Source organism: Somniosus microcephalus, unplaced genomic scaffold, assembly GCF_052327205.1.
Source record: "Somniosus microcephalus isolate GS21.2 unplaced genomic scaffold, FLI_Smic_1.0 unresolved_chr8, whole genome shotgun sequence".
Classification (NCBI taxonomy): Eukaryota; Metazoa; Chordata; class Chondrichthyes; order Squaliformes; family Somniosidae; genus Somniosus; species Somniosus microcephalus.
The window spans coordinates 41,583,985-41,597,904 of NW_028225186.1; positions in this window are offsets into that span (position 1 = coordinate 41,583,985).

Below are 13,920 nucleotides of genomic sequence, written 5' to 3' on the forward strand. Positions count from 1 at the left end.
CTGTTACAGAGGAACAGGAGGTGGGTATACAATCCCAACAGCAGGACAGATCCACCAGGCGGCACAGTGTTTACAGTCGGGAGGGAGAGGCCCTGCGAGTCCTCAACATTGACTCTGGACCCCATGAAGTCTCAGGACATCAGGTCAATCATGGGCAAGGTAACCTCCTGCTGATTACCAGCTACCACCCTCCCTCAGCTGATGAATCATTAATCCTCCATGTTGAACACCACTTGGAAGAAGCACTGAAGGCAGCAAGGGCAGAGAATGTACTCTGGGTGGGGACCTCAATGCCCATCACCAAGAGTGGCTCGGTAGCAGCACTACTGACCAAGCTGGTCGAGTCCTGAAGGACATGGCTGCCAGTCTGGGCCTGCAGCAGGTGGTGAGGGAACCAACACGAGGGGAACACCTACTTGACCACCTCCTGACCAATCTACCTGTCACAGATGCAAAACAGTTAAAAAAGTATTCATTGGCTGTAAAGCACTTTGGGATGTCCTGATGTCGTGAAAGGCCTGTAGAAATGCAAGTCTTTCTTTTACAGCCTTCAAAGACAGTGACTTAGCTGGCAAAGACCGGAAACAGGGATGGTACTATAGGTAAACTTTATGGATGGGCCGGTTAGCTCAGTTGATTAAAGTGTGGTGTTAATAATGCCAAGGTCGTGTGCTCGATTCCTGTACGGGCCATTTCTTTTTCGGGGGCAGGTTAATTTCTTAATTTTGTAATTTTTGAGCAGTTTAAAAGTTTAAAAAGTTAAGAAGGAATCTCACACGGGACCTACAAAGCTGCAAAATCTTAGTTCTACCGAGAGCTCATGGACCTGAAAGGTTAACCCTGAGTTTTTCTGTCCACAGATGTTCCCTGTCCTGTGGAGTGTTTCCAACATTTATTGAACAATTTCAGGTCCAGCATCTGCTGCATTTCGCTTTTTATTTTACCGCAGTGTCCTCGCTTCTATTAACAAAAGTCAAAAATAAATTGTAGCTACCGGAAAATAGAATTTATTGTTAATGGGAGCATTGGTGCTTCAGGGGTAGAATTCTCACCTGCCACGCTGGAGACTTGGGCTCGATTCCCAGCCAATGCATGTTAAACTTTTAACAATTTATTTCAGAGCAAACACATCACATGAAAAATGAATAATAAATTAGCTCTTCCTGTGTAACTGGGTCAAGGGAATGAATGGCCTCCACCTGTTCCTGTGTAACAGGCTCGAGGGGCTGAATGGCCTCCTCCTGTTCCTGTGTAACAGGCTCGAGGGGCTGAATGGCCTCCTCCTGTGTAACAGGCTCGAGGGGCTGAATGGCCTCCTATTCCAGTGTAACGGGCTTGAGGGACTGAATGGCCTCCTCCTGTTCCAGTTTGACAGGCTCAAGAGGCTGAATGGCCTCCTCCTGTTCTCGTTTGACAGACTCGAGGGCTGAATGGCCTCCTCCAGTTCCGGTTTGACAGGCTCGAGGGGCTGAATGGCCTCCTCCTTTTCCTATTGAACCATGTTTCAGGCACTGATGTGGCTGATGTTCCGATTGTGCCCTCTGCTGCCCTGGCACAGAAAGAAAAACAGTGCCAGTGTATAAATCCCCAAGACCTTGTACTTTCTTTCTTTCTTTCATTTCTTCCTTTTCTGTGCCATATGCTCCCTATTCTATTGTTGCTTAGTGACATATGTGTTCATATTTGCCGGTTTCAACGTGTTCATTGCTTCTGCTGCTTTGAATTGTGTCGAAAAAGTGAACTGAATTTCTCCACCTGTGTGAAGTATCCTCGGGTTCGAAGCCGTTTTGGTTTCAATCAAACAAACGCATGGATTTCTCGAACTCACTGAGACTTTCCTGGCCAGTATTTGTTTCTTACTTCCTTGCATTTGGAAAGCTCCAGGCTCCATTCCCGGCCTGTGCTGAGGGAGCTGACCTGAGCCTGGGCAGCAGTTACAATTGGTGTCAGTGGCCCTGTGTTAGGGAGAGGGTGAATGAGCCTGTCTTCTTGGCCACTCGCCCTGCTGGCTGTGGGCAATGGCTGAGCAGAGGGCCAGTTGTGATGGGTTTCAGCAGGAGGGCAGATGTGGAGAAGGGAAGTTGTAAAGATAAAGAAAGGTGCTCCCAGCTGTTACAGATGCTGCTGCCCACAGTAGGCAGTTTGGACAGTGGGTTACCACAGCCCATGACACACACGAGCCAATCCAGCCTCCTCGTGGACGGCCTTCACTTACACTTCTCCTTTTTAAGATGAAACTGCCATTTCATTCATGTGACGTCTAAACCAGATCCCCTGTGATAGTCATTTCAAAACCATTGCACTTACAGTCTCAGCTCAACATCGGCAAACCCCAGCAGCAAGCAGGTGAGATTTACGATCTCTTAATGATCAATGACCTTTCACAGGAACGTGTCAAACCAGTGCTATGTTATTAAAGTCAACACAGGATGTCAAGGTCTTAGAGAGGGTGCAGAGGAGATTTACCAGAATGGTACCAGGGATGAGGGAATTCAATTATGTGGAGAGACAGGAGAAGCTGGGTTTGTTCTCCTTAGAGCAGAGAGGGTTAAGAGGAGATTTGATAGAGATGTTCAAAATCATGAATAGTTTTGATAGCGTAAATAGCAAGAAAGTGTTTCCATTGGCAGAAGGTTCGGTAACCAGAGGACACAGATTTATGGTGATTGGCAAAAGAACCAGAGGTGACATGAGGAAACATTTTTTTTAAGCAGCAAGTTGTTGTGATCTGGAATGCGCTGCCTGAAAGGGCGGTGGAAGCAGATTCAATAGTGACTTTCAAAAGGCAGTTGAATAAATACTTGAAGGAAAAACATTACAGGGCTATGGGGAAAGGGCAGGTGAATGAAATTAATTGCATAGCTCTTTCAAAGTGCTGGCGCAGGGCTATGGGGAGAGAGTGGGGCACTGGGATTTATTTGGGATTGATACGGCTCTATGGGGTGTGAGTGGGGCAGTGTGATTAGTTTGGGATTGATTCAGGGCTATGGGGTGAGAGCGGGGCAGTGGGATTAGTTTCTGATTGATACAGGTCTATGGGGTGAGTGCGGGGCAGTGGGATTAGTTTGTCATTGATACAGGTCTATCGGGAGTGAGCGGGGCAGTGGGATTAGTTTGGGGATTGGTGCAGGTCTATGGGAAGATAGCAGGTCAGTGGGATACGTTTGGGCTTGTTACAGGGCTTCGGGGAGAGAGTGGGGAAATGGGATTAGTTTGGGATTGATACAGGGCTATGGGGTGAGAGCGGGACAGTGGGATTAGTTTGGGATTGTTACAGGGCTCTGGAGAGAGAGCAGGAGAGTGGGATTAGTCTGCGATTGATACAGGTCTATATGGAGATAGTGGGTCAGTGGGTTTAGTTTAGTATTTCTGTGGCAAAGACCCAGAATTAACACAGTGGGCCGAATGGTCTCCTCTGCTCAGTAAATATCCTTTGTTGGGGACTCCTCGACAGCTTTTAACACACCATTTGCTGTATACTTCCTCTCCATATTCTTCTCTAAATGTTCACTGACGGTTCCTTCACAGCTGCCCAGGCTCCCTCTTTTTCGGGTTAGCAGCAAATGTCGATACGTCTGCCTCCTGTACCCAAGTCCAGATTGTTGAAATAGCAAGAAGGGCAACGGTCGCAGCAGTGATGCAGGGGGGGCCACTCTTTACATCGGCCAGTCAAAAAAACACCCAATAACTACTGCACTCTGGTACTGTCTTTTAACCAGCTTCCTGGTTTCTAGAACGGTTTCTAGTTGAGTATTAATTTTATCCCATATAAGGTCATAGAAACATAGAAACATAGAAGATAGGAGCAGGAGTAGGCCATTCCGTCCCTCGAGCCTGCTCCGCCATTCAATGCGATCATGGCTGATCATCCAAATTCAGTACCCGGTCCCTGCTTTCTCCCCATACTCCTTGATCCCTTTAGCCTTAAGAAATATATCCAACTCCTTCTTGAATAGATTTAATGAATTGGCCTCGACTGCCTTCTGTGGTACAGAATTCCATAGATTCACCACTCTCTGGGTGAAGAAATTCCTCCTCATTTCTGTCCAAAATGGCTTACCCCTTATCCTTAGACTGTGACCCCTGGTTCTGGATTCCCCAACCATCGAGAACATCCTTCCTGCATCTGGTCTGTCCAGTCCTGTCAGAATTTTATAAGTTTCAATGAGATCCCCTCTCATTCTTCTAAACTCCAGCGAATATAAGCCCAATCGACCCAATCTCTCCTCATACGTCATTCCTGCCATCCCAGGTATCAGCCTGGTGAATCTTCGCTGAACTCCTTCCATGGCAAGAACATCCTTCCTCAGAAAAGGCGACCAAAACTGCACACAATACTCAAGATGTGGTCTCACCAAGGCCCTGTACAACTGCAGCAAGACATCCTTGTTCCTGTACTCAAACACTCTCGCTACGAAGGCCAACATACCATTTGCCTTCTTAACTGCCTGCTGCACCTGCATGCTTACCTTCAGCGACTGCTGTACAAGGACACCCAGGTCTCGATGCACTTCCCCTTCTCCCAATCTATTGCTATTCAGGTAATAATCTGCCTTCCTGTTTTTTACACCAAAGTTGATAACCTCGCATTTATCCACGTTATATTGCATCTGCCATGCTTCTGCCCAATCATCCAACCTGTCGAAATCATACTGGAGTTTCTCGGCATCCTCGGCACACACGCCCACCCAGCTTTGTGTCATCTGCAAACTTGGAGATATTACATCTATTTCCCTTGTCTAGATCTTTAATATATATTGCGAATAGCTGGGGTCCAAGGACCGATCCCTGCAGTGAACATAAGAACATAAGAACATAAGAAATAGGAGCAGGAGTAGGCCAATCGGCCCCTCGAGCCTGCTCCACCATTCAATAAGATCATGGCTGATCTGATCCTAACCTCAAATCTTCTATCACTCTGCATCCACCCGAACCCATGTGATCTCCCGGGAGAGGCAAAAAAACAGATAAAGACCCAATGGCCAATTTGGGAGAAAAAAATCTGGGAAATTCCTCTCCGACCCATCTAGGCGATCGAAATTCTTCCAGGAGATCACTCTGTCCCTATATTTTCTACAGTACTTACCTTCTGTAAAGGCGATCTCCACCCCAGCCAGGAACAGGAATAAAACCATCTCCTGAAATCTAACACAGAACTAGAACACAGTAGGAGCAGAACAAGGCTACACGGCCCCTGGGCCCACTCCACTACCCACAGGGCCATGACCATTCCGAACCTAGACTCATGTCCAATTTCCTGCCCGCTCCCCGTAACCCTTAGTTCCCTTTACTTCTAGGAAACTATCTATTTCTGTTTTAAATTTATTTAATGATGTAGCTTCCACAGCTTTCTGGGGCAGCAAATTCCACAAACCTACCACCCTCTGAGTGAAGAAGTTTCTCCTCATCTCAGTTTTGAATGAGCAGCCCCTTATTTTAAGATTATGTCCCCTAGTTCTAGTTTCACCCATCATTGGGAACATCCTCACCGCATCCACCCGATCAAGCCCCTTCACAATCTTATATATTTCAATAAGATCGCCTCTCATTCTTCTGAACTCCAATGAGTGGAGTCCCAATCTTCTCAACCTCTCCTCATATGACCACCCCCTCATCCCCGGGATTAACCGAGTGAACCTTCTTTGCACTGACTCGAGAGCAAGTATGTCTTTTCTTAAGTATGGACACCAAAACTGTATGCAGTATTCCAGGTGCGGTCTCACCAGTACCTTGTACAACTGCAGCAATACCTACCTGTTTTTATATTCCAGTCCCTAGCAATAAAAGCCAACATTCCATTGGCCTTCTTAATCACTTGCTGCACCTGCATACTAACTTTTTGAGTTTCGTGCACCAGGACCCCCAGATCCCTTTGTACTACAGTACTTTCCAGTTTCTTGCCATTAAGATAATAACTTGCTCTATGATTTTTCCTGCCAAAATGCATAACCTCACACTTTCCAGTATTGTATTCCATCTGCCAAATCTCTGCCCACTTACTTAGCCTGTCTATGTCCCTTTGCAGGTTTTTTATGTCCTCCTCACTCAGTATTTTCCGTCCCATCTTTGTATCGTCTGCAAACTTTGATATGTTACACTCGGTCCCCTCCTCCAAATCGTTAATATAGATTGTAAAGAGTTGGTGACCCAGCACTGACCCCTGCGGAACACCACTAGTTACTGGTTGCCAATCTGAGAATGAACCATTTATCCCAACTCTCTGCTTTCTGTTAGAGAGCCAATCCTCCACCCACGCCAGAATATTACCCCCAATCCCGTGATTTTTTATCTTGAGCAATAATCTTTTGTGTGGCACCTTGTCAAATGCCTTTTGGAAGTCTAAATACACTACGTCCACTGGTTCCCCTTTATCCACCCTGTATGTTACTTCCTCAAAAAACTCAAGCAAATTTGTCAAACATGACTTCCCCTTCATGAAACCATGCTGAGTTTGTCCTATTAAATTATGTTTATCCAAATGTCCTGTTACTGTCTCCTTAATAATGGACTCTAACATTTTACCAACCACAGATGTTAGGCTAACAGGTCTATAGTTTACAGCCTTCTGCCTACTACCCTTTTTAAATAAGGTTGTTACATTCGCAGTTTTCCAATCTGCCGGGACCTTTGCTGAGTCCAGTGAGTTTTGGATAATTATTACCAATGCATCCACAATCCCTACCGCTACTTCCCTCAAGACCCTAGGATGCAAGCCATCAGGTCCAGGGGATTTATCCGGCTTAAGTCCCATTATTTTACCAATTACCACTTCCTTAGTGATTTTAATCGTATTTAGTTCCTCCCCCCCCTAGTGCCCCCAGTGCCCCACTAGTCACTTCCTGCCGCTCGTAAGCAGACCCATTTATTCCAACTCTTTGCCTTCTGTCTGCCAACCAGTTCTCTATCCAAGTCAATACCTTTGCCCCCAATCCCATGTGCCTTAACTTTACATACTAATCTCTTATGCGGGACCTTATCGAAAGCCTTTTTAAAGTCGAAATACACCACATCCACTGGTTCTCCCTTATCTATTTTACCAGTTACATCCTCAAAAAATTCCAGTAGATTAGTCAAGCACGATTTACATTTTGTAAATCCATGTTGACTTTGTCCGATCCTGTCACTCTTTTCCAAGTGCTCTGCTATTACATATTTATAATGGACTCTCGCATTTTCCCCACTACCGATGTCAGGATTACCAGTCTGCAATTCCCCGTTTTCTCACTACCACCTTTTTTGAATAGTAGGGTAACATTAGCTACCCTCCAATCCATGGGTACTGTTCCAGATTCCATCGAATGTTGGAAGATGTTCAGCAATGCATCTATTATTTCTAGGGCCACTTCCTTAAGTACCCTCGGATGTAGATTATCAGCCCCTGGGGATCTATCGGCCTTCAATCTCGTCAATTTCCCTAACACCATTTCCCTACAAATACTGATTTCTTTCAGTTCCTCCCTTTCATCAGACCCTATGTGTCAGCCGTGGTTCTGTGGGAAGCACCCCTGCCCTGAGTCACTCTCGCTCTCCACACTCCAGTGACTTGAGCATAAAAATCCGGGCTCACACTCCAATGCAGTACACAGAGTGTGCTGCACTGTCGGAGGCACAGTCTTTCAGATGAGATGTTAAACCGAGGCCGTGTCTGTCCTCTCAGGTGGGCGTAAAAATCCGAAGGCACTATTTCGAAGAAGAGCAGGAGAGTTCTTCCCTGGGCCCTGGCCCAATACTTATCCCTTAATCAACACAACTAACACAATTTATCTGGTCATTATCTCACTGCTGTTTGTGGGAGCTTGCTGTGCACAAATTGGCTACCACATTTTCTACATTACAACAGTGACTACACTTCATTGGTGCTAAAGCATTGGGACGTCCTGAGGTCATGAAAGGCGCTGTAGAAATGCAAGTCTTTCTTTTTTCTTTCTCTGGGAGCTCACCCACCACCAATGATGGGCTGAGTGGTCTGTAGTTATTTGATTTATCCCTTTCACTCTGATTGAAGAGAGTTGTTATATTGGCAACAGCAGGCATGTGGCACAACTTCCATATCCAAGGCTTAGATAGAATATTATATCACAGACACCGGCCATTTGGCTCGACCGGTCCATGCCAGCGTTTATGCTCCACACGAGCCTCCTCCCACCCTACTTCATCTCACACTATCACCACATCCTTCTATTCCTTTCTCCCTCAGGTCCTTATCTAGCTTCCCCTCAAATGACATTCGCCTCAAACTCTCCTTGTGGTAGCATCTTCCCCATTCTCACCACTCTCTGGGTAAAGAACTTTCTACTGAAATCCCTATTGGATTAATTAGTGACTATCTCATATGTATGGCCCCCAGTTTTGGTTTCCTCCCACAACTAGAAATATTTTCTCTCTGCCTACCATATCGAACCCCTTCATAATTTTAAAGACCTCTATCAGGTCACCTCTCAGTCTCTTTTCTAAAGAGCCCCAGCCTGTTTAATCTTTCCTGATAGTTGAGACCTCTCAGTTCTGGTACAAACCTTTTGTGCAGCTTCTTCAGTGCCTCTATATCTTTTTTGTAATATGGGGATCAGAACTGTACACAGGGTGATTGGAGCATTGTCCTCAAAGCCTCTGTTATCTCCTCTCTGGCTTCCCTCAGTATTCGAGAACACTGTCATCAGGGACTGTGGCCTTTGGCACTTCAATACAAAGAGGAAGCAAATCTTAAGGAGAAAGTAGACGTGGCCTGGGAGAGCAACAGGTGATGATGGAATGGGCGAGGTATGCGAGAGCGTGAGGTGTTCAGAGGAGTAACGGGTCTTCAGGGAGCTGGTAATATCTGGACAGAAAGGAGCCTTCCGCATATCACAGATATTAAACATGGGAATGGCTTTTCAGAGCAGTGGAGAACAGAGTATCCGTGGCAGCAGGCTAACTGATTTGCTTAATTTCTACTAAACTGACAATGTAAACCATCTCTGACTTTACAGGCTGTTCTGGCAGCGACAGAGAAAAAACATCTCACACTCACGGAATTTTCTTGAGTGAGGTTCTGCAAAACATCTGAACCCTCGGACGGAAGAAGGAGGCTGTGATGTTGAGACTGAGCGTTGACTGGCTGCTACTTCTCTGTGCCCTCTCCTGCAATGTGTTGGTGCCCACAGTCCCCGGGTACAGTTTCAATTACTGCATGCATGATGCGAACCACAATGGTACCGTTCAGTGCGTCCACCGCTTCCTGACACAGGTCTCTAGTGCCGTGTCCGACCTCCCAGCCAGCACCGTGCACTTGAACATCTCCCACAACTGGCTCACCCAACTGAAAGCGAGCAGCTTCCGCAGCTTGCCCAAGCTGCTCACCCTGCGGCTGGATTACAATCGGATTAAGAATGTTTGCTGCAGTGTGTTCAGTAACCTCACCAGCCTACTGACACTCAACCTGTCCTACAGCAGTATCTCTCGTCTGAAATCTTCGGGCTTCCAAGAACTTGGAAAGTTAGATCACCTCCTGCTCCATCACAACTTCTTGATCACAGTTGAACCCAAAACCTTCGCTGCGTTGGAAAATCTTCAAACACTTGTCTTAAGCTCCAATAAACTCCAGAATTTCTCCCATCTGGTGAGCGCTGTCTCTGGGCTCAATAATCTGATGATCCTGGATCTGGGCAACAATCAACTCGCCTCCCTGCAACATCGCACCACCCTTCTGCCCTCCCTCCGAAACCTCTCCCTCTCTAACAACTCTCTCACAACCTTTGACAGCCAACGAGACTTCCTCAGCAACCTTCTCAAGTTGCATATGTCCAATAACAAACTCTCCGATGCTTTGGAATTTTCTAAAGTTTACCTGAGGAACATCTCGTGTTTGATCATGCTGACTTTGTCCTATTAAATTATGATTATCCAAATGTCCTGTTACTGTCTCCTTAATAATGGACTCCAATATTTTACCTACCACAGATGTTAGGCTAACCGGTTTATAGTTTCCCGCCTTCTGTCTACAGCCCTTCTTAAATAAGGGCGTTACATTAGCTGTTTTCCAGTCTGCCGGGAACTTTGCTGAATCCAGGGAGTTTTGGAAAATTATTACCAATGCATCCACAATCCCTACCGCCACTTCCCTCAAGACCCTAGGATGTAAGCCATCAGGTCCACGTGATTATCCGCCTTCAGTCCCAGTATTTTACCGAGTAGCACTTCCTTACTGATTTTGATCGTGTTTAGCTCCTCCTCCCCTATAGCCCCCTGTTTGTCCAGTGTTGGGATATTCTTAGTGTCTTCTCCTGTGAAGACTGATACAAAATATTCATTCAGTGTTTTTGCCATCTCCGTATTTCCCACCATTAATTTCCCGGTCTCATCCTCTAAGGGACCAACATTTACTTTAGCTACCCTTTTTCTTTTTATATAACTATAAAAACTCTTACCATCTGTTTTTATATTTTTTGCTAATTTACTTTCATAATCTATCTTCCCTTTCTTAATCAATCTTTTTGTTATTTTTTGCTGTCTTTTAAAGTTTTCCCAATCCTCTGTCCTCCCACTAGATTTGGCTACCTTATATGCCCTTGTTTTTAGTCGAATACTATACTTAATTGCTTTACTTAGCCACGGATGGCTGTCTTTTCTTTTATACCCTTTTCTTCTCAGTGGAATATTTTTTTTTGGACGTCGTAAAATAACTCGTTAAATGTACACCACTGATCATGTGTCGTCTTACCCTTTAATCAATTGTCCCAATCCACTCTACTCAATTCCTCTCTCATACCTTCATAGTCTCCTTTATTCAAGCTTAGCACGCTTGTTTGAGATCCAAGCTTCTCACCCTCTAATTGAATATGGAATTCAACCATGTTATGGTCACTCATTCCAAGGGGATCCTTTACTTGGACATTTTTAATTAATCCTCTCTCGTTACACAGGACCAGATCTAAGGTTGCTTGCCCCCTGGTCGGTTCAGTTACATACTGCTCAAGAAACCCATCCCTAATACATTTAATGAACTCATCCTCAAGGCAGCCCTGCCCAATTTGATTTGTCCAATTAATATGATAGTTAAAATCTCCCATAATTATATATGATCCCTTATTACAAGCCTAAACTATTTCCTGATTGATACTCCGTCCAACAGAGTAGCAACTGTTCGGAGGCCAATAGACTACGCCAACTAGTCTTTTTTTCCCCTTATTATTCCTTACCTCCAACCAAACTGTTTCATTATCCTGATCTTTTGACCCAATATCATTTCTCTGTATTACACTAATTCCTTCCTTTATTAACATAGCCACCCCACCTCCCCTTCCTTCCTGCCTGTCCTTCCTGTTCGTTAAATAACCTGGTATGTTTAATTCCCAGGCATTGTCACCCTGCAGCCATGTTTCTGTAATGGCCACATGAGCATTCCCATATGTAGTTATTTGTGCCATTTACTCGTCTATTTTGTTACGAATGCTACGTGCATTCAGATAGAGAACTTTCAAATATGTTTTGTGACACTTAGTTCCTGCTTTTGCCCTTTTTATTACTTCACCTTTTACTCCATGCCTTCTGCCCCTTCCTGACACGCTCTGGCTTTTAATTTCCCACTGCTACCTAAGTCTATGATCTTCTTTGTTGTCATTTTTATTGTTTGCTCTCTAGGAAACTCCCACCCACTAGTTAGTTTAAAGCCCTCTTTACAGCCCTAGTTATATGATCTGCCAGGACTCAAGTCCCAGCACTGGCCAAGTGAAGCCCAACCCAACGGAACAGCTCCCTCCTGCCCCAGTACTGGTGATAGTGTCCCAGGAAGCAAAACCCATTTCTCCCACACCAGACTTTGAGCCACGCATTTAACTCTCTAATTTTATTTGTCCTAGCCAAATTCGCTCGTGGCTCAGGTAATAATCCAGAGATTATTACCCTTGAGGTTCTCTTTTTTAATTTGACCCCTAGCTGCTCATACTCCTTTAAAAGAACCGGCTTACTAGTCCTATCTACTTCGTGTGTACCAACATTGACCACGACAACTGGATCCACCCCCTCCCATTGCAAGTTTCTTTCCAGCCCAGAGGAGATGTCCTTAACCCTGGCACCGGGTAGACAACACAGCCTTCGGGTCTCTCGCTCTCGGCTGCAGAGAACTCTATCTATCCCCCTAATAATACTATCCCCCACCACTACAACATTTCGAGTTACTCCCCCCTCTTGAATGGCCCCCGTTCCATGGTGCTGTGGCCAGGTTGCTCATCCTACCTGCAGTCCCTGCTCCCGTCCCCACAGGGAGTAAGAACCTCGAACCTGTTGGTCAAGAGCAAGGGCTGTGGCTCCTCCAACTCTACCTCCTGGAACCCCGTACCTGCCTCACTCGTAGTCACACCGTCCTGTCCCTGACCATGGGCTACATCTGAATTACTTAACTTCATATGTGTGACCACCTCCTGATGCACAGTGTCCAGATACTTCTCCCCCTCCCTGATGTGTCACAGTGTCTGAAGATCAGACTCCAGCTCATCAACACCGAGCTGGAGTTCCTTGAGCAGCAGACACTTGTCAGAGACGTAATCACCGTGAGCCTCAATGGGTGTTCACCGGCTCCCACATCTCGCAACAGTAACACATCACCTGCTCCATTCTATGGAATTAATTAATTTTTTTCTTGTTAGTTATGGACACACTCTGCACGATTTTAGATGCTAGTATCCCCTTTAATTAATTGGATTTAAATTAAATCAATCCCTCTAGTTACACCAGTTAAATGTTTTGCCAACAGTCACTCTACACCAGAAAGGCCTTGGTACACCACAGCAACCTTAAAATCTATAAACCACAGACTTAAAGTTTTAAAACGAGAGAAAAACTCCAACCAATCACCTACCTGTTTTGTGGTGTCGTCACACCTTGAATACTTTTTCCCTCTCTCCTTGCCTGAGATTGAAGATTGGTGAGGCCTTCCTGAGCCTATGGGGCCTCTTGTAGTCGCTCTGCCGCGCTGCTCCGCCTCCACCCGCTGCCGCACTGAGGCCTATCTGAGCCTCTGGGGCCTCTTGTCGTCGCTGTGCCGCGCTGCTCCGCCTCCACCCGCTGCCGATGCCGCACTGAGGCCTACCTGAGCCTATGGGGCCTCTTGTAGTCGCTCTGCCGCGCTGCTCCGCCTCCACCCGCTGCCGATGCTGCACTGAGCGCTGTGCTTAGTGCTGTGAGATGGGCGGAAACCTGATTGGAGAGATGCAAACATGAAGTTGCGGGAAAGATGGGCACGGATTTGAGAAGCGACAACACATTCATGATCTCAGCCCATCAATTTCAGCTGCTTCATCAATGACCATCCTTCTGTCTGAATGCGGCAATTCTAGTGATTAGTTTCATTCACAAACTCCTCCAGTAATGCAGCAACCCATAGCCTCTCCGTGCCAGTCGTGCCTCAGTGTGTCTCACTCCCTCGCTTCTGCATCAGGAGGGTCCAGCCCGGAGGATTGGGACACTGACAACAGAACAGGTGAGAGCTGGATTGAGCGGGAGAGTGCGGGAGTTAGCGGGAGAGCTGGAGTGAGCTAGATTGAGCTGGAGTGATTGGGAGAGTGCTGGGGGTGCTTGAGGGAGCTGGAGAGTGCAGTGGGAGCAGGAGTGAGGTACAGTGAGCTGGGCTGAGCAGGACATTGCTGAAGGGAGCTGGAGTGAGCGAGAGTGCACTGGTGTGTTCAGGAGAGTGCTGTGTGAGCTGGAGTGAGGTAGTGAGAGCTGGAGTGAGCTGGAGTGAGCTGGTGTGTTCGGGAGAATACTGTAGGAAATGGAGTGAGCTAGAGTGAGCGGGAGAGTGCTGCTGGAGCTGGATTGAGCTAGTGTGAGCGGGAGAGTGCTGGAGGGAGCTGGAGGGAGCTGGAGAGTGCTGGGGAGCTGGAGTGAGCTAATGTGAGCGGTAGAGTGCTGCTGGAGCTTGAGTGAGCTAGTATGAGCGGGAGAGTG